The sequence below is a fragment of the Cervus canadensis genome, chromosome 5 (genome assembly GCF_019320065.1).
Source record: "Cervus canadensis isolate Bull #8, Minnesota chromosome 5, ASM1932006v1, whole genome shotgun sequence".
Classification (NCBI taxonomy): domain Eukaryota; kingdom Metazoa; phylum Chordata; class Mammalia; order Artiodactyla; family Cervidae; genus Cervus; species Cervus canadensis.
The window spans coordinates 22,754,903-22,767,023 of NC_057390.1; positions in this window are offsets into that span (position 1 = coordinate 22,754,903).

Sequence of the window (12,121 nt, forward strand, 5' to 3'; positions counted from 1 at the left end):
GAACTTGAATAAGGAACTTAACCCTGGGCATTTGCTGACTGGTTAAAATAAGGTCACTTTCCTTACAGGAAGAAAATGGAAGTCTTAGAGCCAGGTTAGGTAACTTGTGCTAAATAGGGAAGCACTGACTGGTGAACCTAGTACTTCCTTTTCTGGAAGAGCCAAGCCAAAGAAACATGGTCAAGTCTTGGTTTGCTGACATGGTACATAGCATGAGAGTCTCTATCTTGAGCCTAACCCAATTTAATAGCTATATGACTTGGGCAAGCTATATCCTTATCTTTAAAATGAAGATTGTAATGCTGCCTATCATTGGGAACATAAATACTGAAGGAGATAATACATATAAAATACTTAGGAAAGTATCTAAATGTAGCAAGGGTACAATAAATTACATTCTCTGAGGTAATCTGACTTTCATATGTGCTGTGCTTAGTAGCTCAGTCATGTCCAACTCTTTGCAAGCCCATGGACTGTAGCCCACCAGGCTCCTCTATCCATGGGGATTCTCCAGGCAAGAATACTGGAGTGGGTTGCAATGCCCTCCTCCAGGGGATCTTCCCAACTCAGGGATCAAATCCAGGTCTCCAACGTTGCAGGTGGATTCTTTACCATCTGAGCCACCAGGGAAGCCCAAGAATACTGGAGTAAGTAGCCTATTCTTTATCCAGGGGATTTTCCCAACCTAGGAATCAAATCAGGGTCTCCTGCATTGCAAGCAAATTCTTTATCACCTGGGCTACCAGGGAAGACCTGACTTCCATATAAAAAGTAATAATTGTAGAAATCATCATAATAAAGTCTCAGATACCTTTTCTAGTAGTTGAATTATTCTGATCACTTACAAGAAATTGTTTCAATCAGAGAAAGAAAAAAAAATGATTTAAAAAAAATATGTCCCAGGCAAACGACAAGGATGAGTGACAACTAGCAGTGAAAGGCAAAGGAACATATAAGATGCTAGATGCATATGAATATACATATATTTAGCCTTCATTTAAACCTTATAATAACCCTGAAAGGCAGATTTTCATTATACTGCTATGCATTATACTTTCTAATATGTAGTTAAGGAAACTGAGGTTCAAAAAACTAAAGAAATTTCAAAGTCACATGATTAGCAAACAGCAAAACCAGGGTTTAAATATATTTGCAAATTTCTATTTCATTATCACTTTTGAAAAATTAACTGACTTTCTGAAAGAAGTTCCAAATAGAAACTGAATTCTCTGTCCATGAATCTCTAAATAATTAAGAGATTTGCAATCATGCCTTCAGCTTCAAATGTTTCACTAACCTTTTTGTGAACTACAATACTTCCACAGCTGCTAGCCTGGCTCCACTAAAGGCATACACGGTCAGCATTTTCATTTCGAATGCTGTAGGGGCACTTTGTAACTCAGCTATAATCAATCTATGTTGGGCTGAGGTTTGTCATTAAAGGTCATGACTCAAGAGCAACTTTAAAATAAAAAATCCTTTTAGCCAACTAAAGTAGAAGCAAGGCACATGAACAGAGGCTGATTCTGCACCTGATTGTAATTCACAGCCAGGTGTCAGATTTAAGTATTTGCTTTATGCTTTCCAGAAGACAGCTGCTGTGTATTTTCAACTGCAAAAAAAAAAATTTTTAAAAAAGCAAACTACAGGAGAAAATAATTACAAGTCCAGAGAGCTCAGCCAATGCCCTTATCCAAAGATGCTCTGAACATTCACTTCCATTTTCAAAAGGTTCATCATGCTAAAATTTCATCACCACAAACACTGCAGATATCAATGAAAGAAAATGAATATCAGAACACAGGTCAAAAATAAGTGAAATAAATACTCTGATCCTAAAATTGAAGATAACAATTTGACTGTGATTTGAAGTATTTAATAACTCCAGAAGTGTCTAAGAATAGACAAATTATAAGTATGAATATCTTTGACGTGAAGCTCTGGAAAAAATTCTAAAATTGCAATGAAACCTAGAAGGGCAGTCCTACTGCCATCTAATAAAGCCAGTTGTATTGTCAGGTACAAGAGGCTCAAGCAAATCATCCATGATCAGTGGTATACTTGTAAAACAGCTCTCCAAAAAATAAACCCTTGATTTGTATCATTTGCCAATTTCTGGGGTGAAAAATACACCAACCCAAACTGATATTACTAGGAATGTGACACCACTAAATGCAAAGTTGGATATATTTGTACAACTGACTCTGTAAAGCTGATGTTAGTTAGCTACAGCATATTGAGGGCTCAAATCAATAATCTAATCTTCCACCAAAGGAAAGTAGAGTAATAAAAGCAAAGTTAACCTAAATAAAATCAGAAGGAAATAATAAAGATTAAAGAGGAAATAAATGAAAGAGAATAGTAAGATAACGGAGAAAAATCGATAAAACCAAAGACTGATTCCTTGAAAAGATCAACAAAATTGAAAATCCTTTGCCTAGACTAACCATGGAAAAAAGGGAGAAGATGTATTTTACAAAATTAAAAAAGATTATAATAAAATGGTATGCATGACTGTTTGACAAAAAATAAGTAACCCAGTAAATGCACAAATTCCTGAAAGATAGATACTTCTGAAACTGACTCAAAAAGGAATAGAAAATCTGATCAGATCTTAAAAAGCAGAGAGATTCAATCAGTAACTTTTTAAAAATCTCCATAATAGTGAAAAGTTCAGTAACCAGATGGCTTCATTGAAGAATTCCAAACATTTAAAGGAGAATAAACACCAATCCTTCACAAACTCATAAACAGACAAAAGGAAAAGACCTTTTCAAACTTATTATATGAAGCTTATGTCATCCTTATATTGAGACAAAAATAGTAGGAAAAAAACACTACACATAAAAATTCTCAATACAAGCAAAGCTAATCCAACAACACGTGAAAAAGATTCTAACTTATGAATAAGTGGGATTTATTAGAGGATTGACCAGTGGCTTCAACTTTAGTGTCAATATAATATAACATATTATAAGAATTAAGGGCAAAACTCACATCATCATCTCAATAGCTACATAAAAAGCATTTGACAAGATCCAGTACCTTTACATGAGAAGAATACCCAAAAATTAAGAACAGAAGTCAACTTCTTCAGTCTGAAAAAAGGAATCTATGAAAAGTCACAGGTCGCATCATAATTAATGGTATAAGACTGAAATGCTTCGCTAAAGTCAGGGACAATACAAAGATATCTGCTTATGCCACTTCTATTCAACATTGTACTCGAAACTTTATGTAGGGAAACTAGGTATGAAAAAGATTAAGGCACCAAGATTGAAAAGAAAGAACTAAAACTCTGTTTATGGATAACATGACCTTGTACATAGAAAATCCTAAGGAAACCATTAAAAAACATTGTTAAAATAAACGAGCTAAGTAAGGCTGCAGGATACAAAATCAATTTAAAATAACTACATACTAGCTAAGAAAATAAGTATGAAATTATGCAAATTACATTTATGATAGCAAGAAAACCAAAATACATGGCTATATATTTACCCAAAGAAGTACCAAATGTATACACTGAAAACTTAAAAACATCTTGGATAGACATATAGATCAATGGAATGAAAATGACAGTATAGACATAAATCCACACATTTATGATTTATTGATTTTTTTACACGGGTGCTAAGACAATTCAATGAGAAAGAACAATCTTTTAAATAAGTGATAGCACGATAAATGGATAACTACAGGCAAAACCATGAAGTTGGACCTCCCTACATCACAACAAAAACAAAAAGTAATTCAAAATAGATCAAAGATTGAATGATAAGAGTTGAACCAAAACCACCAGGACACAATTTTTATAGTGTCTGTATATTTGTGGTGCAAGGTCTTGTAAAGGTTTTTACTGAAAACTATCATTAACCAGTCTTTCTTACTGACAATAAATTATTAATAAAATTTTTTAAAAAAAAGAGTTGAACTATAAAATTCTTGAAAGGAAACAAAGGACTAAATGGCCATGGTCTTGGATTGAGCAACAATTTTTTAGATATGCCACCAAAAGCACAAGTGACAAAAGGAAAAACAGAAAAATTGTACATGAAAGTTAAACACTTTTCTATTTCAAAAACTACCACCAAGAAAGTGAAAAGACCACCCAGAGAATGGAGAGAAATTTTCACAAATCATATGTCTGATAAGAGAGTTGTATTGAGAATATATAAAGAAAATTTTAAATAATAAAAAAGGTAAGTAACCTAATTAAATCAAAGGCAACAGATCTGAAGGAAAACTGTTTGTCCACTCACAACACTTAAGACATCAAATGTGTGGGTTTTTCCCCCACCTCAACCAGTTTTCCAACCCTCAGGATACCAACTGAGTGTTCTATAATGTAATTCAACACTACTCCAGATGTAGAGCAAGATTCCACAGTCTTAACGGCTCAGTCTCACAAGAGTGTACTGCTTCAGATGCCAATCACAAGCTATGAGTCCTCAGTTCAGTTCAGTTCAGTTACTCAGTCGCGACTCTTTGCGAACCCATGAACCACAGCACACCAGGCCTCCCTGTCCATCACCAACTCCCAGAGTCTACCCAAACCCATGTCCATCGAGTTGGTGATACCATCCAACCATCTCATCCTCTGTCGAACCCTTCTCCTCCTGCCCTCAATCTTTCCCATGCAGCATCAGGGTCTTTTCAAATGAGTCAGCTTTTCGCATCAGGTGGCCAAAGTATTGGAGTTTCAGCTTCAACATCAGTCCTTCCAATGAACACCCAGGACTGATATGCTTTAGGATGGACTGATTGGATCTCCTTGCAGTCCAAGGGACTCTCAAGAGTCTTCTCCAACGCCACAGTTCAAAAGTATCAATTCTTCGGCGCTCAGCTTTCTTCACAGTCCAACTCTCACATCCATACATGACCACTGGAAAAACCATAGCCTTGACTAGACAGACCTTTGATGGCAAAGTAATGTCTCTGCTTTTTAATGTGCTGTCTAGGTTGGTCATAACTTTCCTTCCAAGGAGTAAGTGTCTTTTAATTTCATTGCTGCAATCACCATCTGCAGTGATTTTGGAGCCCAGAAAAATAAAGTTAGCCATTGTTTCCACTGTTTCCCCATCTATTTGCCATGAAGTGATGGGACCAGATACCATGATCTTAGTTCTCTGAATGTTGAGCTTTAAGCCAACCTTTCCACTTTCATCAAGAAGCTCTTCAGTTCTTCTTCACTTCCTGCCATAAGGGTGTCTAACCTGGCGGCAATGTCAGAGGTTCCCACAGCCTCCCACTGCTTAGGTTCAATAATTTGTTGAAATAGCTCACAAAACTCAGGGAAACATCTACTTATGCTTACCAGCTTATTACAAAGAATATTATAAAAGATACAGATGAAAACCAAGATGAAGTCCATACATAGGAAAAGGTCCAGAAAACTTCTGAGTACAAAAGCTTTTGTTCCCATGGAGCTGGGGTGTATCTCCCTCCAACATCTGGATATATTATTGATCAACCCAGACGTTCTCTGAACTCTGTATTTCAGGGACTGCATGGAGGCTTTCTGACATAGGCATGATCAATTATTAAATACAGCCCTCCTCTCTCCTCTCCCCATAGGATGCAGATGAGGTGGAAATTTCCAAATTTCTAATTTTGACTTGGTCTTTGTGATAGCCCCTATCCAGAAGCTAGCCAGGAGCCCACCAAAGAGGTGCCTGATTTGAACACAAGACATTCCCTACAACACCAAAATTTCCAAGGGATTTAAGAGATCTGTGTAAGATGTTCCATTCCACATCATTGCTGAAGAAATTCAAGGGTTTAAGGAGTTCTGTACCAGGAACAACTAAGAGTTCTTATTACATCACAAGATTTGATCTGACTTATCTCTGAAGAAGACACACAATTACCCATTAGGCACATAAAAATGCACAAAATAATTAGTCATTTGTGAAATGTAAAGCAAAATATGAGATACCACTTCATGCCCATTAGGATGGCTATTTAAAAAAAAAAAAAAAGCAAACAATGACAAATGTTAGCAAATATATTGCTGGTGGGAATGTATAATATTGAAGCAACTATGGATTTTAATTTGGTATTTCCTGAAAATGTTACACATTGAGTTACCATATGACTCAGTAGTAAGATACCTATTCCTAAGTATATACCAAAGGGAAATAAAAAAGTAGGTCCTCACAAATACTTTTACACAAATGTTCATAGCAGCATTATCCATGAGAGCAACAAAGTGGAAACCAGCATGTCTGTCAACTGATGAGTAGATAACAAACATGTGGTATATTGATACAATGACATATTCAACAGTAAAAAGAATTGCTAATACATGTTATAACATGGATGAACCTTGAAAATACTATTCTATGGTACATAATTCCATTTACATAAAATCCTAGAAAAGTCAAATCTATAGAGACAGAGAGAATAGTAGTGGTTTCCTAGGGCTGAGAGTGGAGGATATGGGGAATGACTACCAATGGCTACTGGCTTCTGCAAGAATAAAACTGTTGTTAAATTGGATTGTGGTGACAGTTGCATAACTCTGTAAATTTACCAACAAAACACTGAACTTTAAGCTCTAAATGGGTGAATTATAATATCTCAGTAAAGCTTTACAAACAAAAGTGAAAGCAGCTAGCTTTTACTGAATACTCATTAAATTCCCAGCACTGTGCTATTTCATTTATATTTAATATTTCATCTAATCTTCACAACACTGAGTTAGGTATGATCATTTACTCCTTTGATCCTTAAGGTAAGGATCAAAGAAGTTAAGGATTCCTAGGCCCTAGGTCCCATAGCTGCTGCTGCTGCTGCTAAGTCGCTTCAGTCCTATCTGACTCTGTGCGACCCCATAGACGGAAACCCACCAGGCTCCGCCGTCCCTGGGATTCTCCAGGCAAGAACACTGGAGTGGGTTGACATTTCCTTCTCCAAGGTCCCATAGCTAGTTAGTGGTAAAACTGAACTTGAACCTATGTTTGATTCCAAAGGCCACATCTACAATTGAAGTTACTACCCAACACTGCCTGGATATCAAGAAAAAAGCAATCACTGAAGAATAAATGTACATAATGAAAGTGTATAGAAAATAAGGGTCTGAAGATAGAACCTAGGGACACTGTAACTTGAGGGCAAAACAGAGGAATAACTCACAAAGAGAATGAAAAAGATTAATAGAAAACAGAAATAAGAGTAGCTCCTTAAAAAGATATTAAATATATATCAGGTGCTGAGAATACAACAGTAAACAAGATGTAATTGCTGTCCTAAATATATGCTAGACAAAATAGACAAATAACTTTTAAAAATCACAGCCAAAATTGAGATTTGACTTAGCATTTCTAGAGTACAGTTTAATGCTTATTCAAGGATGTATCCACATGGATTTCAGGAAAGACAGCCAGAGGCAAAGTTGCTCTGCAAAAGCTGTTTCCAGCATCCCATTATTAGTGTTTTTGTACTATTCCCTTTCCCAACATACATCTCTCCAAGCCCCTTTACGTTTCTGATGCTTAGTGATCTATTTTTCCTGCTTCCACTGTTATCTGAAAAGAACCAGATACCAGTCATTTAAACCCCATTGTGAATGAGTTAGTATTATGTAAAACTGGTAGAAATAAGTATCCAGTCTTAGGAAGATTTTTCTGAAATGTCAAGTGCTCAGGATTACATGTTATTTAGTTTGTTCCATTTACTGTGCATATACATTATATATATATGTTTTCCAAACTCTTCTATAAATACTTTGAGAGCAGGGGCCATATTTACTATACCCTAGAGATATACTATTTCTGGGGAAGGAGGATTGACTCAGGGATAAATATATGCTTAGTACTTGGTTGACTGAATAGTTCAGTTCAGTTGCTCTGTCGTGTCTGACTCTTTGCTATCCCATGCACTACAGTATACCAGGCCTCCCTTTCCATCACCAACTCCCAGAGTTTACTCAAACTCATGTCCATTGAGTCAGTGATGCCATCCAACCATCTCATCCTCTGTCATCCCCTTCTCCTCCCTTCTTCAATCTTTCCCAGCATCAGGGTCTTTTCCAAGGAATCAGTTCTTCGCATCAGGTGGCCAAAGTATTGGAGTTTCAGCTTCATCATCAGTCCTTCCAACGAATAGTCAGGACTGATTTCCTTTAGGATGGACTAGTTGGATCTCCCTGCAGCCCAAGAGACTCTCAAGAGTATTCTCTGGCACCACAGTTCAAAAGCATGAATTCTTCGGCGCTCAGCCTTCTTTATAGTCCAACTCTCGACTGAATAGTAACTATGTTAATTTTTTCTGAAGTCTAGCTCATCTTTGTTTTCATATAGTTGTATTTAGATATAATTGACATACAGTATTGCATAAGTTTAAGGTGTAAAATATTATGATTTGACTTACATACATCAAGAAATGATTATCACAGTAAGTTTCATGAACCTCATCTCATATAGATATAAAATTAAATAGGAAACATTTTTGTGATGAGAACTCAGGATTTACTGTTAATAACTATCATATGTAACATATATCAGTGTTACTTATATTTACCATGTTGACATTAGACCCCTAGTACTTATAAGTACTTATAACTTAGTTACTTATAACTACAAGTTTGTACTTTTTAACTACCTTGATCCAATTCCCCTCCCAGCACACCCACCTTTTATAACTACAAATCTAATCTCTTTTATTTGAGTTTGTTTTTGAAGTTCAAATGATTACAACACTAGGTTAGCTCCTCGTATACAACATAGTAATTCAGTACTTCTGTGTATTTCAAAATGAAAACCATGACAATTCTACTTATAATCTGACACCGTGCAGATATTACCTAATTACTAGCTATATTATTCACACTGTATATTTCATAACTGATTTTTTTTTGGCTGCTCTGCATGGCTTGCAGGATCTTAGTTCCCTGACTAGAGATTGAACCTGGGCCCTTTGCAGTGAGAGTACAGGGTCCCAACCTCTGTACCTTTTTCAAGTAGAAGGTTGTACCTCTTAATCACTCTCACTTATCTGTCTCATCCACCCACCCAGTTCCCTCTGGCAACCACCTGTTTTTATCTATCATTCTGTTTCTCTTTTGTTAAGTTTGTTCATTTGTTTTTTAGATTCCACATATAAATGAAACCATACAATATGTATCACTCTGCACCTGACATACTTCATTTAGCATACTGCCCTCTAGGTTCCTCCATGCTGTCACAAAGATCAAGATTTCTTTCTTTGTATGGCTAATATTCCATTCTTTGTGTATGTGTGTATATATAAATATATCTCACACATTTTCTTTATCCATTCATCTCTTGGTGGGCACTTAAGTTGCTTCTATATTTTGGCCTCTGCAAATAATGCTTCAATGAATATAGGGTTGCATATACCTTTTTTGAACTACTGCTTTCATTTTTCTGGATAAATAAACAGGACAGAAATTGCTGGCATATATGGTAGTTTTATTTTTAATTTTTGAGGAATCTCCATATTATATTCCACAGTGATTTCACCAATTTATATTCCCACAAAAAGCTCAGGAGGGTTCCATTTCTCTACATCCTCACCGATACTTGTTATTTGTTTTCTTTTTTATAAGAGCCATTCTGAGAGTTGTGAGGTGATATTTCTGTTTTAATTTGCAGTTTCCTGATGATTAGCAATGTTGAGCATCTTTACATATGTCTATTGGCCATATGCGTGTCTTTGTTAGAAAAATGTCTATTCAGGACCTCTACCCATTTTTCAATTAGGTTGTTTTGTTTTTTATGTCAAATTGTATGAGTTCTTTGTATATTGTGGATATTGTGCTCCCTTAAAGAGTGGGGTCTCTATTTCCCACAGTCCTCTAGCTCTCCTAAAAATAAGCCCTGCTGGCTTTCAGAGACCCGTCTTCCCAATGCATGAGCCCTAGGTTGGGGAGCCCAATGTGGAACTCAGACCTCCCACTCCTTGGGGAGAATCTCTGCAACTGTAATTATCCTCCTATTTTTGAGTAACCAGCTAGGAGTATGTATCTACATTATATAGGATCTTTGCCCCTCCTACCCTTCTCATTATGGTTCCTTCTTCATATCTTGAATTATAGATCTTTTCTGCTAGTCTTCAAGTCATTCTCACCAATAGTTACTCTATAAATAGTTGTAATATTGGCATGCCCATGGGAGCAGGTAAGCTCAGGGTCTTCTTATTCTACCATCTTGGGCACTCCCTCCATATCTGTGTCAATTTTATAATTATATTTCATGATATTCCCCAGGAAGACAAAAGTAGGTTTATTTACTGCCCTTCCTTCACCAAAAACCAGAGAAAATTATAATTCCCTTCTCAACACAGTTATGATTTTTAAATTCAAAATTTAGCAATTATAGCTTCATTTTTATCATATCAATTCTATATCACTGGTAGGGTGAAAATTATGGGCTTACAAATATACTGTATCATTCCCTCTCTCAGAGAAGGGCTTCTTGTAATTTTTTAAAGTCTGTGCTAGTTGAACTAGACCAGATGAATGTTGTATCCCTTAGAGAATGCAGATCTCTGTAGGTATGTTTTCTGACACCATTGAGGGGACAAAGTAGGAAGGAAACTATGATCACTGTATCTTCAATATTCTCTTGAATAAAGAATAACTATCTATACACAGTTGGCCGAGTCCTACAGTTCCTTTTTTAGGCAAAGTTCCCTTTGTACTCAGTAGGAGCTTTCTCTGCATGAGGATTCCTAGCTCAGTAGAGCCTGAACTTAAAACAAGTATCCTTCACCCCCCTATAGACAAATCCTCAGACTCAAGCAATAGGGTAAATTATAAACGAGTTTCTGATGAAAAATACTTTCACACTCGAACATGCTGAAACTTATAATGGAAATTACCACCTTAAAATTGTATACAAAGAAAAGTCCTCAACTCACAACTTTCCAGGAAAGCCGAACATAAGGGAACAGGGCTTATCTGCTGGAAAGACAAAGCAGAGGACCACCTGTATTGCTGAGAGGGTCACCAGTTGGCATGCTTACCCCTTTAACTATATTCTACTTGACCTCTTTGGGTCTAAAATGCTTACAATATTGGATTCCTAGGAAGGACTTAATATTAACTGCACATTTACCACATCCCCACATTCATGGCATAAACATTTCAGACCTCACAACAACCTAATGAGGTATGCATTACTTCCACTACTTTTAAAATGAGTAGGTATAATAAGTTCAACAAGTCCAAGGCCACACAACTAACAAGTAGCAGAGACAACATTAAAATATCATGTTTTAGAGTCTATGTTGATAACATGGAGGCTCCCAGATACCTTCAGACTGCTGCTGAGACTAAGCCCAGAAGGGGAAACAGTGAATTTGCCTATAAGTTTCAAATAGCTTATCTGGCAGGTGAGAGTGGGAAAATGGAAAAAAAAACTTTGTTTAAAGAAAGATCACTTTAAAATGCTGGAGACCTTAAATATTAAAGTAACCTGCTCTACAGAGGATTTCATGGAGGCCGAGAGCTTTTGTTCATGTAACACCATGAGAAGTTGTGCCTTCTGCCCATCCTATAGCTCCTGCTGACTTGCAATGGAAATATTTATCCCATTTCCAACCTCCAACAAATACTACTGTTCAAAGTTTCTGGAGTTTTCCTTAGAAATGATTCAGCAAAAAAGAGGCATATACAGGAGGTTACAGGTACATCTACACCTAGACCTTTAATGTTTTTTAATAAAAGGTTTTGCAAATTGGATTATTTCCTGCTTTTGACTTGTGTTATAGTCCACATTAGACATTTATCTTAATTTTTGACCACTGTTCTAAACTTCTGTACTTTTCCTTTCAAGCTTGGTATCTTTTTCAGCAGGCAATGATCTATAAATAAATATTTATATATACACAAAATGAGTCAGCACAGAATATTAGCTTTTCCTTGAAGTTCTATCAAATCATTGCCAAATGGACAATTTCAGGAAATTTGCATGTTCTTACTTGCAGGGCAGGTATTACCATACTTCCCCCAAAATACAGTATCAACTCAAGGCAGACAAACAACATTTTCCATCCATCAGTCAACTGCTTTCATTTTGCCATTTTATCTGCTATAGAAAATTGCAGAGGAAGGTAAACTTCCAAACTCACTCTATGAGGCCACCATCACCCTAAT